At 38.6% G+C, this 16381-nt stretch overlaps 1 protein-coding gene across 8 annotated transcripts in view; it reads right to left on the bottom strand.

The window, feature by feature from the left end:
• RNLS (renalase, FAD dependent amine oxidase) overlaps positions 1 to 16381 on the bottom strand; it is a 301302-nt gene that overhangs the window by 227289 nt on the left and 57632 nt on the right. The gene's annotated exons all lie outside the window — the stretch shown is intronic.

Raw genomic sequence — 16381 nt, 5'->3', positions numbered from 1 at the left:
ACATAGTGGAAGTGACAATTAGATTCAAGGGATTTAGATATAACAGACAGAGTGCCTGAAGAGCTATGAATGGAGGTTCATAACATTGTACAGGAGGTGATGATCAAAACCATCCCCAAGGAAAAAGAACGCAAAAAGGCAAAATGGTTGTTGAGGAGGTCTTGCAAATAGCTGAGAAAAGAAGAGAAGCTGAAGGCAAAGGAGAAAAGGAAAGATATACCCATTTGAACACAGAGTTCCAAAGAAAAGCAAGGAGAGATAAGAAAGCCTTCTTAAGTGAACAGTGCAAAGAAATAGAGGAAATCAATGGAATGGGAAATACTAGAGATATCTTCAAGAAAATTAGAGATACTAAGGGAATATTTCATGCAAAAAGGGGTATAATAAAGGACAGAAACTGTATGGACCTAACAGTAGCAGAAGATATTAAGAAGAGGTGGCAAGAATACACAGAAGAACTATACAAAAAAGATCTTAATGCCCCAGATAACAACAATGTTGTGATCACTCACCTAGAGTCAGACATCTTGGGGTGTGAAGTCAAATGGGCCTTAGGAAGCATCACTATGAACAAAGCTAGTGGAGGTGATGGAATTCTGGCTGAGCCATTTCAAATCCTAAAAGATGATGCTGTGAAAGTGCTGCACTCAATATGCCAGCAAATTTGGAAAACTCTGCAGTGACCACAGGACTGGAAAAGGTCAGTTTTCATTCCAATCTCAAAGAAGGGCAATGCCAAAGAACATTCAAACCACCACACAACTTTACTCATTTCACATGCTAGCAAAGTAATGCTCAAAATTCTCCAAGCTAGGCTTCAACAGTATGTGAACCAAGAACTTCCAGATGTTCAAATTGGATTTAGAATAGGCAGAGGAACCAGAGATCAAATGGCCAACATCCGTGGGAACATAGAAAAAGCAAGAGAATTCCAGAAAAATATCTACTTCTGCTTCATTGACTACACCAAAGCTTTTGACTGTGTGGATCACAACAAATGGTGGAAAATTCTTAGAGTGATGGGAATACCAGACCACCTTACCTGCCTCCTGTGAAACCTGTATGCAGGTCAAGAAAGTAACAGTTAGAACCAGACATGGAACAGCAGACTGCTTCTAAATAGGGAAAGGAAAGTATGTCAAGGTTGTATTTCATCACCCTGTTTATTTAACTTATATTCAGAGTACATCATGTGAAATGGCAGGCTGGATGAAGCACAAGCTGGAATCAAGACTGCCAGGAGAATATCAATAACCTCAGATATGTGGATGACACACTCATATGGCAGAAAGTGAAGAAGAACTAAAGAGCCTCTTGATGAAAGTGAAAGACGAGAGTGGAAAAGCTGGCTTTTAAAACTCAACATTCAAAAAACTAAGATCATGGTATCTGGTCCCATCACTTCATGGAGAATAGATGGGAAATAATGGAAACAGTGACAAACTTTATTTTCTTGGGCTCCAAAATCACTGCAGATGGTGACTGCAGCCATGACATTAAAAGATGAATGCTCCTTAGAAGAAAAGCTATGACAAACCTAGTGAAAGTGAAAGTGAGTCGCTCAGTCGTGTCCGACTCTTTGTGACCCCATGGACTGTAACCTACCAGGCTCCTCTGTCCATGGGATTTTCCAGGCAAGAGTACTGGAGTGGGTTGCCATTTCCTTCTAGAATATGACTGAACAACTGAACAACAACAAAAACAGTGTTCTCTACTAGTGTTTCCCCATCAGTAGCTTGTGAATCATGAATGATAGTAGTGGTTGTGATGACAGTGGCTGTAGCAACGGTAGTGGTGGGGAATTAAAAGACCACAGCTTAGAACTCTGTGTCTGTTGGTCAAAGCCTGTTTCCTATAATTCCCTTCTATTGCTTTCCCAGTATTTTACCCCATCTAGGAATGTCTCTTTGAGACAATGTTTACATAGAAGAAAACTATGCAGAAATTTAAAGAAACATTGGCATGAATAACGTCAAATATTTCTACTCTCAGCTTAATCCCTAAATATAACTGTTGATTTACTGATTTACTATCACCCTCCTCCATCCTTTCTCAAAAGCACTGAACATTTCCCTCTGGGTTTCAGAATGCAATAGTTTTAGAATGACTGTTTTTCCTTTGGCAGGACACTTTTTTGTGTCTGCAGGGGAGGGGGGTGGCTCTTAAACCGCTTATAAGACTGCCCCAGTGGTGTTCTCCTCCTGTATGTCTGAACAAAATTCCTCTCTGGTTCTTTTTTGGCCTCCAGAAGAACAACTCCAGTACCTCAAAGTTCAATGTCACAACACTGAGTGACCAGGTGGGACTCACCACTTTCTTCTCTATTTATATGACCATTATTTTTATGACCAGCTAGTCTTTGACAAACAAACACAGGCAATTTTTTCCATTGTCTTAAATAAGGGACAGAACTGCTTTATCTGTGAGATCTATGAGAAAATAGACCACATGTGCTTTGATCCTCACTCCATTCTCAACACCTGGCATAGTGACTGGTGTGGTAGACACTGGGAAAGTATTTGCTGAATGACAGAATGAATGGCAGAAAGAAAGTAAGAGGCAAAATAAGAGAGAAAAAGGAAGCAGAAAAAAGAAAAATAGCAGTTCTAATCTCAGTTTTGAACTCAGAATGAACTATATAAAAGACTGATTGCCTTTTTCAAAAATGCCATAAAATGGTTAAGTTGAATGTTTAAAAAATAGTTAGGTTGAAAAAAATGAAAAATTAGGGAACAACTCAAAAGACAATGCAAGAATGTTATTTCATAGATGAGCTGTTCTCTACCAAGAACACAACTATAAAAAAAGTAAGGCGGCTTAAATATTAATAGTAATACCTATAAGGAAGGATATCCTTATAGCTATAACTATGAAATACCAAAACAGATGACAATTGGTCACCCAATCTCTGTTTCTCATATATTTTTGAAAACATAAGAGTGATATTCATCTGCCTGGAACAATCTAGGAATGTTTCTGCCAAGATGACTTATCAAGCCCCATTCCCATGCTGATAAGTTTTTCATAGACTCTTTTCTAGCTATGTCCAAATGGCCAATGTAAGTAATCCCCTAGGATATTAGCATTTGGAGTACATGTGCCTACTGAGGCTTTTAAAATAAATGAATATTTAGAGAATAATTTAGGATTAGAAGTCTCAATCATTTTATATTTCATGAAAGTATATCAAATTTAAGTCAGACTTTTAGATGAAGAACTGTATTTTCCCCAGTAGAATACCACGGTATGTATATAAATTGAATGCACATTTGGGATAATAAGCGACTGCATGGTGTAACAGAAAAATCCACATTTAAAAATTATAACAAAAACATTTGGGCAGATAAGTCTAACCATCCTGATATTAACAGACAAGAAAATAGCACAGAAAAAAGAAAACCTTTAAAATTTTTCAGCTATTCAAGCTAGCAAGAAAGTACTTAATAGTGTCAATTAAATTTTCCACTGATTTACATTACAAGCAGCTTTAGAATAAAGCTTTTGTCAAACTTCTCCTATCTCTAAAATGCTTCAGTCCACAGTGATCAAATTGTAGCAATATCTCTGTCAATATACAGGCTATATTGTGTCATCAGAGAAGAAAATAAAAGGCAAGCAAGTTAGTAGCTATTAAGAGCTTACTATGTGCCAAGTACTATACACATTAGTACCTTGCACACACTTGAAATTTTAATCTACATAAAAAGACTATGAGGTATATACAGTTATTATGCCCATTTTACAGATGAAAAACTGAGGTTTTGAATGGAAACAATAGGAAACATAAGAATACAGATTAGGGTGAGGGAGAAATTTATCCATTCTAAAAATGTGGATTCTGTAGGGCATTATCACCCTCCCTATCAGGCCAGTCAGTGCTGGATTCCTAGCCTTCAGCTGTACTGAGACCCTTAGGCCCTCACTTCTCAGGAGAATCATTTCTTAGTGATACACAGGCCAGGAGTGATTGTTTCAGCTCCCTCACTTCCTGAGTAACCAAGATGTGGGGTGTGAAAGAAAAGACTCAAAAATAACACCATAGTTTTTGGCTTTAGCAACCGGAGTTGGATGGCAGTGTCATTTTCTGAAATGTGGAAAACTATGGGAGAAATCAGAAGTTTACTTGGATGAGTTAAGTTTGAGGCGCTTATCAGACAAGCAGGTAGAATTCCCAGGTAGGCTGGAGTCTGGGGGAGAGACCCACACTGAAGATGCACATTTGGGACTTAAAGTCATGAAACTGGGCAAGAAGGATGGATGTAGAGGAGAAGGGACAGACATTAGGTTGAATCCTGGACACTCCAACATTTAGAGTTTTAGAGATCAGAGAAAATGAGCAGAGGGCATGAAGAGAAGTAAGAAAGATACAAGGAGTGTTGTCTAGAAAGCCAAGTGAAGACAGTATTTCAAGAAGGAGGGAGTGATAGTAATCAACACTCAAGTACCCCAGGTAGGTCAAGTATGATGAAGACCAAGAACTGATATTAATAGCTGGATTTTGCAACCTGGAGATCATGGACATCCTTGACAAACTGATGTCATGCTGTAAAAAATTTTGCTTCCTATTTTTTCATTTGCCAGTAAACACTCTTTGAAATCATATTTTTAATGCCTGCATAATACCTCATAGTATAAATATACAATGACTTATTTAATCAAATTGTTATAATGGATACTTAGATGATTTTCAATTTTTTACTTTTATAAATAACAAGGCAAAGTCATTCTTGAATATAAATCAGTCATACAATTTAAGTGAATTCAACTGAGTACCATAGCATGTACTAAAATAGTACAAAATACAAGGGAAATTTTGCCTCTAAATAGCATTTACAGTAATTATTATTCATAACATTTATATTATTTATGTAATAATTAATATTAAGTAGCATGTTTATAATATTTATTCTTACATTTCTAATATTATAACAAGCTGGAAAAATCCTGTACATAGTAATCCCTCAATAGCTCTGATGACTTTTATCAGCTCTTATTATTTTCTTTTTAAAGGAGGGTGAGATTTAGAAAAAAAAATGTTTGCATACTTTTATGTCAACAAGTCCCCTTCTGCTATAATTCTAGCTGCAGTAAACTGTCAGTGAAAATCCTATTTGGGAAGCTTTTACTACACATAAGCAGAGTTTTCTTCATATGTGCATATAAAATGTAAACATGACAAATTATAATGAAAGTGCTCCAGAGTTCACCAAACATTTGCCATTCCATTTCTTGACCAATGCTCAGAAAGCAATGTGGGTAGCTAAAGCTCCCCATATAGCCAGTTGTCTGAAATTCTCATTTTTTTCTCTTCTTTATCCTTCCCCATACATGGTCAAAAAGAAACTCATCTCCAACATCATCCACGGCTCCCAGAAGCCTGTTAGAGCTCACACTTCTGCCCGTCCTTCTCATTCGGTGCCGCTGCTCTGCACGATGCATTCTGCACTCCCACTACTCTGGACTGCTCACAGTGCTCAGTGAGCGCTTCGCTTCCCACTTTCATGCCCCTTGCTCAGGCAGTCTCCTCTGCTTGGAATGCAGTTCTCCCTTGTGTTACTTGGCCATGCAAAAGGCAAAGACTTTGGCATTAGACAGACCCAGGTCCCAGCTGCGCCTTTTTCATTTACTAGTTGTGTGGCCTTGACAGATTATTAACCTTCTCAGAAATGAATTTCCTCACTTGCAAACAGTGATGATAATACCTACCTTGCCAGATAACAGTGAGAATTAAATAAAGTAAGATATCAAAAGTATCTATTATGTTTTTAAACTCTACTTTTTGAGTAGAGAGTAAATGCACATGACTCAAAACTCAAAATACTGGAGAAGGCAATGGCAACCCACTCCAGTACTCTTGCCGGGAAAATCCCATGGACGGAGGAGCCTGGTAGGCTGCAGTCCATGCGGTCACGAAGAGTTGGACACGACTGAGCGACTTCACTTTCACTTTTCACTTTCATGCATTGGAGAAGGAAATGGCAACCCACTCCAGTGTTCTTGCCTGGAGAATCCCAGGGATGGCGGAGCCTGGTGGGCTGCTGTCTGTGGGGTCGCACAGAGTCGGACATGACTGAAGTAACTTAGCAGCAGCAGCAAAATTCAAAATATATAAAAGAATAGATCTCTCTTTATTAAACCCACCAAATGAAGTTCCCCTGACAGAGGTTATATTTTTTTTCCCATTTTTTTCAATCCTTTTAGATATTATGCACAAGTGGTGGTATATATACACAGTCTTTGACATCTTTCTTATTTCACTTCATAATTATATCTTGGAGAGTCTTTCCTGCCTATACATAAACATTTGTCTTTTTCTTTTTTTAAATAACTGTAGTGCTCCAAGTTATGGATGCACTATCATTAGATAAGCCATCCCCCTATGGATAGACTTTAAGATTACCAGCAATAATTTTTTCCCAAGTATTTTACTGTAAAGGGTTTCAAACATGAACATAAGTTTAATTTTATAGTAAAACATTCACATGTCCACCATCTAGATTCTATATTTTATTATACACTTGCTTTATCACATATCTATCCATCCCTCCTATGAAGTGAAAGGGAAAGTGTTAGTCGCTCAGTCATGTCCAACTCTTTGCAACCCCATGTACTGTAGCCTGTCAGGCACCTCTCTCCATGGGATTCTCCAGGCAAGAATATTAGAGTAGGTTGCCATTCCCTTCTCTAGGGCATCTTTTCCAATTTAGGGATTGAACTATTGCAGGCTGATTCTTACCATCTGAGCCACCAGGGAAACCTGACCTCTCCTATATTTCTATTAATTTCAGAATATGTTGCAGATATTATCACTGAGATTTCTCTGTTTCAACTCTCACAACCGCTTCACTCAAATTCTACTGAATTATTTGCAGTGTCTAGGTGTCTGTGTCTTTCTCACCTATGGGCTCCTATATATATTGCTTCTTTGTGGAGCATTCTTTCAGTTTTTTTTCTGACAGATTGCTACTAGTCATTCGAAACTCACCTAAAGACTGCTTCTGCAGTAAAGGTCTTCCTTAACTCCCCAAGACAGGTTTGAATGTCTCGCCCTATCTTTCAGAGTGCCTTGTATGCTCCCTGATCAGGACACAATCCTTCTGTAATGTAATTAAATATTTTCTTACTTTCCCCTCCAGATCTCTGGGGGAAAAGACTGCTATTTCTTCATTCATCATTGTATCTTCACCCTTTAGCCAAGCATACAAGCATACAAGTAGATGCTCATAAATGTTTAAGGGAAAAGGTAAGAAAATAAAAAGGGAAAGGAGTGGGGAGAATGACAGCAACACATACATAGTAATGTGGGCAGAACTGTGCCCCTTCAAACTCATATAATGAAACCCTAACTCCCAGGACCACAGAAAGTGACTTTATATGCAGAAAAGGCCTTTAAAGTGGTGATTAACGTAAAATGAGGTCATTAGGTTGGGGCCCTAACCCCATGTGCCTGGTGTCCTTATAAAAGGAGGAAATTTGGACACACAGAGAGATATAAGAGGTGCATGCAGACAGACGAAAGACCATGTGAGGACACAGGAAGAAGGTGACTATCTACAAGTCAAGGAGAAAGGCTTCAGGAGAACCTACTGATGCCTTGATCTTGGACCTGTAGTCTCCAGAATTAGGAGAAAGTAAATTTCCATTGTTTAAGTCACTCAGTTTCTGGTATTTTGCTATAGCAGCCCTCACAAGCTAATACACAGTCCTAGAAAAAATAATACATAGAGCATATAGAAGGGTTAGAGCATCTAGGAGGGAAGATGGCTGGGTTAGAGCCTAAGTGTAGTGCATTAGAGGCGTGTGGCAGATTCAGATGTCCTGGCAAGTATGTCACAACTGAGGAAAAAAAACTGATTGTTTTTCATTCAGAACAAAGAGAAGAGGGTGATTTTAAATTAAAACCTCTGTTCTCTAGATTATAATATGAACATATAATTAAATTTGATTTTGATTGGGTAAGGCTCTCTCAGTTATAATTCTCATGGATTTAGGTCATAAACTATAATGGATTTACATGGTGTGAGAATTTAGTCTGATTATAATAAGCCACTCAAGCTTAAGGAGGCACATGCATTCACAGCAATATTGCATTGTTGGGACTGCTGAGAAATCTCTATAATTTTTAGTCTGCTTATAAAGTTGGATGGAATCCTATGATTTAGTATTTCCCTCGGCACTACTGGGTTAGTTTGTTTCAAAGAGATGTTTTCCTTAGAAAATGAAATTTGACACACTGACATAGTGGCATTATGAAAAAGGAAAAACTGATCACAGGACATGAAGTCCTTGAGAGTGCTTTTGTGGTTCTATGTTTCATCTCATGTTGTGGCCATATTTTTGTGTTAAAAACTATATGCCAGCTTTGACAAACTGTTCATTTCCCTTCATATTTTGGGTAAGTCAATATATCTATGACAGTATATAAATCATTAAGTGAAATCAAATAATGTCTGGTTTTCATCTCAAAATACGACTAAAACGTGTGAAATTATATTCTGTCTATATCATGATAGCTATGATCAGGAGACTACATGGTTAATTTCCCTGACAGACTATAAAATCACCCAGCCAGGAGTGGTGAAAGCTGTTAATCAGGAAGATAACCTTTGAAAGCCTTGCTCCTTTCATAATGGTTGCTAGTTAAATATGAACATCTGGGAAATCATTATGAATTCATAGTGCATCAATCTATTGCCCTATGTACAGTACCCCTTTTTATCGCAAACAGACTTCCCATAATAAGAAAAGAATTAGTGTATCAAAATTTTTTTAACCATACACATATTTGATATACAATTTATCAACAAAATTGACACTGCTCTTGGATGTCCATAATGCTGGCTATAAAATGGGGACAATAATACTAAGCTGAGAAATATCTAAAAGGCTTAATGTTGTAGCAATGCTTTGAATTTGCTACTTTTTAATGATGCTGTCTCAGAGGTTCACTTTGATATTTATCTCATGACATATGAAGTAAGTGGAGAAGGTAATGGCAATCCACTCCTGGAGAATCCCATGGACAGAGGAGCCTGATGGGCTACAGCCCATGGGTCACAAAGAGTCAGACACAACTAAACTGACTGAGCACACATATGAAGAACAAGGGGAAAAAGTGGAAGCAGTAACAGATTTTATTTTCTTGGGCTCCAAAATCACTGAGGATGGTGACTGCAGCCATGAAATTAAAAGATGTTTTCTCCTTGGAAGAAAAGCTATGACAAACCCAGATAGCATATTAAAAAGCAAAGAAATCACTTTGCCAACAAAGTTCCACATAGTCAAAGCTATGTTTTTTCCAGCACTCATGTACGGATGTGAGAGTTGGACCATAAAGAAGGCGGAGCACCGAAGAACTGATGCCTTTGAATTGTGGTGCTGGAGAAGACTCTTGAGAGTCCCTTTGACAACAAGAATACCAAACCAGTCAATCCGAAAGGAAATCAACCCTGAATATTCATTGGAAAGACTGATGCTAAAGCTGAAACTCTAATACTTCGGCCACCTGATGAGAAGAGCTGACTCACTGGAAAATGCTGGGAAAGATTGAAGGCAAAGGAGAAGAGGGAGGCAGAGGATGAGATGATTAGGTAGCATCACTGACTCAATGGACATGAATCTGAGCAAACTCTGGGAGATAGTGAAAGACAGGGAAGCCAGACATGCTGCACTGCATGGGGCCACAGAGAGCTGAACACAGCTTAGCGACTGAACAACAACAACATAATGAAGTAAATTCAGTGAAATGGCCTTTTGTTTTACACACACGTAACATAGGTGGGATAAATTTATGTGGTTTCCTCAAGCCAGTCTTTATTCTTCTAATGTTTTTTACTTTCAATATCTACACCAATGGGCACATACACTATTCAGTGAAGAGATTTTTCCTAGACTTCTTATAGACACAAATGCCGAAGGCCTATGTTACTTATGAAAAGTGAAAAGCCAAAGAGGGTCATATAATTTTAAACTGAATAAAGATTCTCCCACCTAACAAAACTTGATTATCGATGCCAGAAGATTTTGAGAAACAATTCTCATTTGAAAAGGAACACTGAATTTTACACAATGGGAAACAATGAACAGATTACAGCTCTGCCTAATGGTGTTAAGACACTAAAATTCTGTTATAAATCTTAATTTGCATGAGTATATAACTGGGACAGACCCTGATTCCAAATTAAACTTAATTGAAAGTTGTTTTTAAAAACATGGTAGGAGAGATTTCTCTTTTTAGTGTTGCCAAACAGAACTGACTCTGGACATTTCTTCATTGTCCTTTCAGTCAAATTAGACCATAATGAGAACCAGTCCTGTTGTTTTCTAACCCAACAGCTTAAATAAAATTTAAAATCTGGATTCTTTATTAAAATACATGAAAAAGGGCTTTTTAAAAGCTTAACATTAAGGTATACATATTTATCCACAATAGTAAGTAACATACATATGTATAATATAACCCACGGACAAAATAATAGTGTGCATCTGTCATTTATACTTGTGGATAAGGCAATTTTATTCCTTACAATAGGCTTTCTTGTATTAAAAAAATTTTTTTTGTTTATTTGCTCAGTCATGTCTGACTCCTGAAACCCCATGGACTGCAGCATGGCAGGCTTCCCTGTCCTTCACTAACTCCTGGAGTTTGCTCAAATTCATGTCCATTGAGTCAGGGATGCAATCCAACCATCTCATCCTCTGTTGCCCCCAACCCCGCCCGTCCTTCTGATAAAAAATTATTTCAATACATCAATATGAAAAAAATCATAGTTAAAACATAAGGCTCAAATACTATGTAAATTAGGTCAGAAAATTTTACTAGAGACCCTTGTAACATGTCATTTAAAACTATAATTGGATAAATATTTGTGTAATTGGTTTCTTACTCATCTCCCTCATTAGACTATAAACAAGGGTGCTGAAGTACTTGTTTTGAGGAATCACTGTTTACTTAAGGAGAGGGAAGAAAGGCAAGTAAGAACTAATATTTATTGTCTACCTACTATAGGTCAGCTCCTGTGGTATAGAAGCTTTATTTCTTTTAATACTCACAACAGCTCTGGACAGAAAGTATCAGTGACTCCATTAAACAGCTGAGAAACTGAGATAAAAGAGATTAAGAGACCTTCTTCACAAGCAGAGTTAGGTCTAGGACTAGATCCCAGCCCCATACTTTTTCCATTTGGCCACAGTGTAACCTTAAGGAAAGCAAAGATAAGCCTTTTATAAAGGACTGGCTTTTGTTTTTATAAAACAGAAAACCAGTACTTTCTCCAGCCACCAATCAGTGGTTCATAAGTTTGACTGCTCATCTGAATTATCTGAGGAGCATTTAAAACATATCTGAGCCCCAGAGCCAAAGACCCTGATTCAGAAGGTCTGGGGAAGGCATTTCTATTTTTAAAATTCTCTGTAGGTGAATATGATGCTTTTCCAGGCTTGAAGTTCTGTTCTTTTCCAAGCATACCAAACGTCCTATCCCTACCCTTTCCTAAATTATAAACATCGTTCTGGTTGAAAGGGGGAAGATTAGGAGTTTATCTAACATCTTCTGTACTCAAGTTCCAGGCATTGTGTAAAAGGGTTTCATATCTATTTCTTGCTGTTGTTGAGTTGCTAAGTTTGCAACCCCATGGACTGTAACACACCAGGCTTCTCTGTCTGTGGGATTTTCTAGGCAAGAAATCTTGGAGTGGGTTGGCATTTCCTTCTCCAGGGGATCTTCCCGATTCAGCGATCAAACCCACATCTCCTGCATTGACAGGCAGATTCTTTACTGCTGAGACCCCAGGGAAGCCCTCTTCTAACAATTACTAAAGCTTTATTACTAGGTTAATTTTGTCTAACTTCACCTCCCCTGCAAAGGAGTGTGCTCTCCAGAAGTTCTTCCTATAAATTGTCTTCTGGCTGATCAGTTGCACCAGTCCAAAAGGCATACCAGACTGTTGGCTGTGGGTCTGGCTTAGGCCCAGACTAGGGACCACCATGATACCCATGTCAACATGAAACTGGTTCAAAAAGTATGAGGTAAGAAAAGAAGATGATTGATGTGGTAAAGGAGCACAATACCTCTGCTCTGCCTTCTTCTACATCTCATACCCCGAACATGAACTAGTCACATCCCTGAATAAACACCTTACTGAACACACACACAGAAAATCTTTCATCTGGAGGAAAAGTTCTAAATCCACAACAGAACTATGTCCCCAGAATACTGGTCTATTGAAAACAAACCTGGGAGAGTTGTAGGAAGGGGCAGCATATCAGAAACTAACAATCTATGTAAATACCAGTTTTTACTAACTTATCAGACAGTCCTGGAGTTTTGGCTTTTTTTCTGACCTTGTTAGGAAATGTACTTAAATTTTTTTCAGGCCAAGTCATCCTATTCCTGAGGCAGCCTTTTCTAGTTCAGATCCTAACCCTGGTTACTCTATTTCCTTGTCCCAACTTTCAGTGATATTGGCTTTTAGGGAATAGTTCAGTTCAGTTCAGTTCATTCGCTCAGTCGTGTCTGACTCTTTGTGACCCCATGAACCACAGCACACCAGGCCCCCCTGTTTATCACCAACTCCCGGAGTTCACCCAAACCCATATTCATTGAGTCGGTGTTGCCATCCAACCATCTCATCCTCTGCCATCCCCTTCTCCTCCTGCTCTCAATCTTTCCCAGCATCAGGGTCTTTTCTAATGAGTCAGCTCTTCACATCAGGTGGCCAAAGTACTGGAGTTTCAGCTTCAAAATCAGTCCTACCAATGAACACCCTGGACTGATCTCCTTTAGGATAGACTGGTTGGATCTCCTTGCAGTCCAAGGGACTCTCAAGGGTCTTCTCCAACACCACAGTTCAAAAGCATCAATTCTTCCACGCTCATCTTTCTTTATAGTCCAACTCTCACACATCCATACATGACCACTGGAAAAACCATAGCCTTGACTAGACGTACCTTTGTTGACAAAGTAATATCTCTGCTTTTTAATATGCTGTCTAGGTTGGTCATAACTTTCCTTCCAAGGAGTAAGCATCTTTTAATTTCATTGCTGCAATCACCATCTTCAGTGATTTTGGAGACCAGAAAAATAAAGTCAGCCACTGTTTCCACTGTTTCCCCATCTATTTGCCACGAAGTAATGGGACTGGATGCCATGATCTTAGTTTTATGAATGTTGAGCTTTAAGCCAACTTTTTCACTCTCCTCTTTCACTTTCATCAAGAGACTCTTTAGTTCTTCTTCACTTTTTGCCATAAGGGAGGTGTCATCTGCATATCTGAGGTTATTGATATTTCTCCCAGCAATCTTGATTCCAACTTGTGCTTCCTCCAGCTCAGAGTTTCTCATGATGTACTCTGCATATAAGTCAAACAAGCAGGGTGACAATATACAGCCTTGACGTACTCCTTTTCCTATTTGGAACCAGTCTGTTGTTCCATGTCTAGTTCTAACTGTTGCTTCCTGACCTGCATACAGGTTTCTCAAGAGGCAGGTCAGGTGGTCTGGTATTAGAGAATAGAGTAGATGGAATTGAATGTTAGGAGCAGTGACAGAGGGAGGATTATAAAGTAATTGTGTTTACTACTGTGATCTAGCCTTGTTCGCTGGTTTGCGTGTCTTAAAATTTGTGGACTTGACCTTGTAGATGATGTAGAACCACTGGTGGTTTTTGAGAAGTGTGATAAGATGAAATTGTCTGCCCATAGTGGGTAATCTGGGTTAATGAAGGGAGATGTGGAAACAGGTTATCATTAGGATACAATGGAAGAAAAAGGTGACAGACTTTTTTAAGTGACATTTTAAATGGAAGATGTATATAGGTTAGCAATAGAAATGCAGTTATCAGAACTGGTGAATAATTTTGGAGAGAATAAAATGGATAGCCTACTGATACAGAACTGGAGCTTAATAGAAATGATATAAACATAAATACAGAGGAAAAGAGTTAAATTGTTGCATGGGGTCACATTACCAAAGAAAAGAACACAGAGAACTGAACACCAAGAACCAAATAAACCCTGGGAACACCCACAGTTACCAGAATGGAAAATGAAAAAAGGAAATTCGGATTTTAGTCAAAAAGCAGACATTAAAGAGTGACTCCCGTTAAACAAAACAAGGAGCAATAACTGTTGCTTTGTTTTTACCCTGGAGTAGAGGCTCAAACAAGCTCCAGCATGCTCTGTTCACTGGCTGGTACTGTACCAGAACATCACCCTAATGTTGTCTTCGAAAATTCATCTTCAGATGGAGATTTTTATACTTCATTAGCTAAATTTCCCCAAAATGAGTCCTATGCACTCTCACCTGGGGCTGAAACAAAATTGTATTTATCTACATGTTAAAGATGTGCACAGTAGGACAGGCAGTGCCTGAAATATAAGGGCTTAATAAACATATGTTAAAGGAATAATTGAGAGACAGAATGTGCAAAACTACAATGCAGCACAAACTGGGTATAGAAACTAGAACATTGAACAAAATTCTACATGGCCATAATATTGTACAAGTTGCCAAACAGATGAAACGATAAAGACTGAATAGATTTTCTAAGTAAAACCACTCTGATCCAATAAAGATTTAGCAGGGGTGTTGAATATCCATGACACAAAAAACTGTGCTCTGTGGAAAATGAAGGTTAAATCTGGGCCAATGTTGCTATGCATGTATGCTTAGTCACTCAGTCGTGTCGGACTCTTTGTGACCGCCCTTCTCCTCTGTCCATGGAAATTTCCAAACAAGAATACTGGAGTGGGTAGCCATTTCCTTCTCCAGAGGATCTTCCTGATGTAGGGATCAAACCTGCATCTCTTGCATTAGCAGGCAGATTCTTTACCACTGAGCCACCTGGGAAGTCCATAATGTTGCTAGGCTATAATTTAAAACCCAAGCTTTGCATGAGTATTTTCAGCATGTTGGAAACATCGGATACTCAGCCCTTTAGGCTCAGTACTGGGCAAGCCTTTTTAAAGGTACTGACTGGGCCCTGAATACATACATACATACATACATGCATACATACATGCATGCATGCATACATACATACATACATACATACATACGATTTGGAAGGGATCTTGAGGACACTGATCAAAGAGATTAGAGGAATAAAAAATGATAAGAAAATTGGCCCCTAAACAGAAAGACAAAGAAACGTGGTTTATTTAACCTAAGAAAGAAAAGGCTGATAAACAAGTAACATCCTTCACGTATTTTGCCAACGTGGCGAGCAGCTGTTCCATTTCCCTGTAGGCAGGACAGGAGAGGATGAACTTCCACAGTGGAGGAAAGCAGGCTGCAACCCTGGTCTTCCCCAAGAGCTTCCTTCCTGAAGGCACTGCAGTGTACTATTTGAGAGGACCCTAATAGGCAGTGTCATTTCTCTTTCCCTGATCCTTCTTTAGCATGAATGTGCAGTTATATATCTGAACAACTGTCCAGTGGAAGGGGAGAAAAATCTATAAACAGGCAAATCTTTTTCTAGCTTTATAGTTCTCAAAATCATCCCACATAAACAGCCATCAAGAGATGCAAGAAGAAATCTTCTTGAGATTCTTATGAGGGTGAATTCTGAACCTTAAACCATAAAAATAATTTTTTAAAGAAAATTTTCCTGCTGTTTAGCTACATGTCTGCTCGGTGTATGTCCCATTGTGCCACTCAGAAAATTACTTTATCCAGTTATCTATATTCCTAGTCAAGGGTAAAAGGACACTCCACTTGACATTAGCCCACAAAATTGGAAGTTTACAGACTTTTTGAAAATAAGTTACAACTCTTCTGTAAAGAATTATTCAAATGTCAGTGTAAGCCTATAAAGCAAAGTGACTACATGGTGGCCTTTTTATTACTGTCCTGTTCCAATTCTTTACTCTTTTAAAAGTAAAGGATCACTTTACATCAGGTTCCAAGCTCAGGAACATTCGGCTTCGGTCCATCCTTCCCTTTGAGTTTAGAAAATTACAAGGAACAAAATGAAAGACGACTCCCATCTCTTTCTTGGATTCTGGAATTTCAGATTCATGAGTCATTAGACTTTTTGGATCACAGACTTAGTTTAAAAAGAAGTCAAGGGAAGTCCTTTGGAGCTATTGTGTGATTCTGAAGGCAAGCGTGGTTTCAGAATTACCTGCAGAATAGAATTACTGTTCAAATTATAAATTCACCCCTTACTCCCTCACTATTGAGCCAGGACATTACAAAAGGGGAATGGGTGAGTGGTAGGCTCATGTCTCATTCAACCTGCATTTGCTTGCTAGATGGATGTCACTTGGGGGCTATGGTCACTCAGCTGTACTTTGGAACAATGCTCTATCCTGGTTGAATAGCAGCTTCCTGAGATGTGCTAATCTTACAATAATTTCTACTTAGCTTTGGCCCTCGTTTC

This window comes from Cervus canadensis, chromosome 8 (genome assembly GCF_019320065.1).
Source record: "Cervus canadensis isolate Bull #8, Minnesota chromosome 8, ASM1932006v1, whole genome shotgun sequence".
NCBI lineage: Eukaryota > Metazoa > Chordata > Mammalia > Artiodactyla > Cervidae > Cervus > Cervus canadensis.
This window is presented reverse-complemented; position numbering and strand designations above follow the sequence as displayed.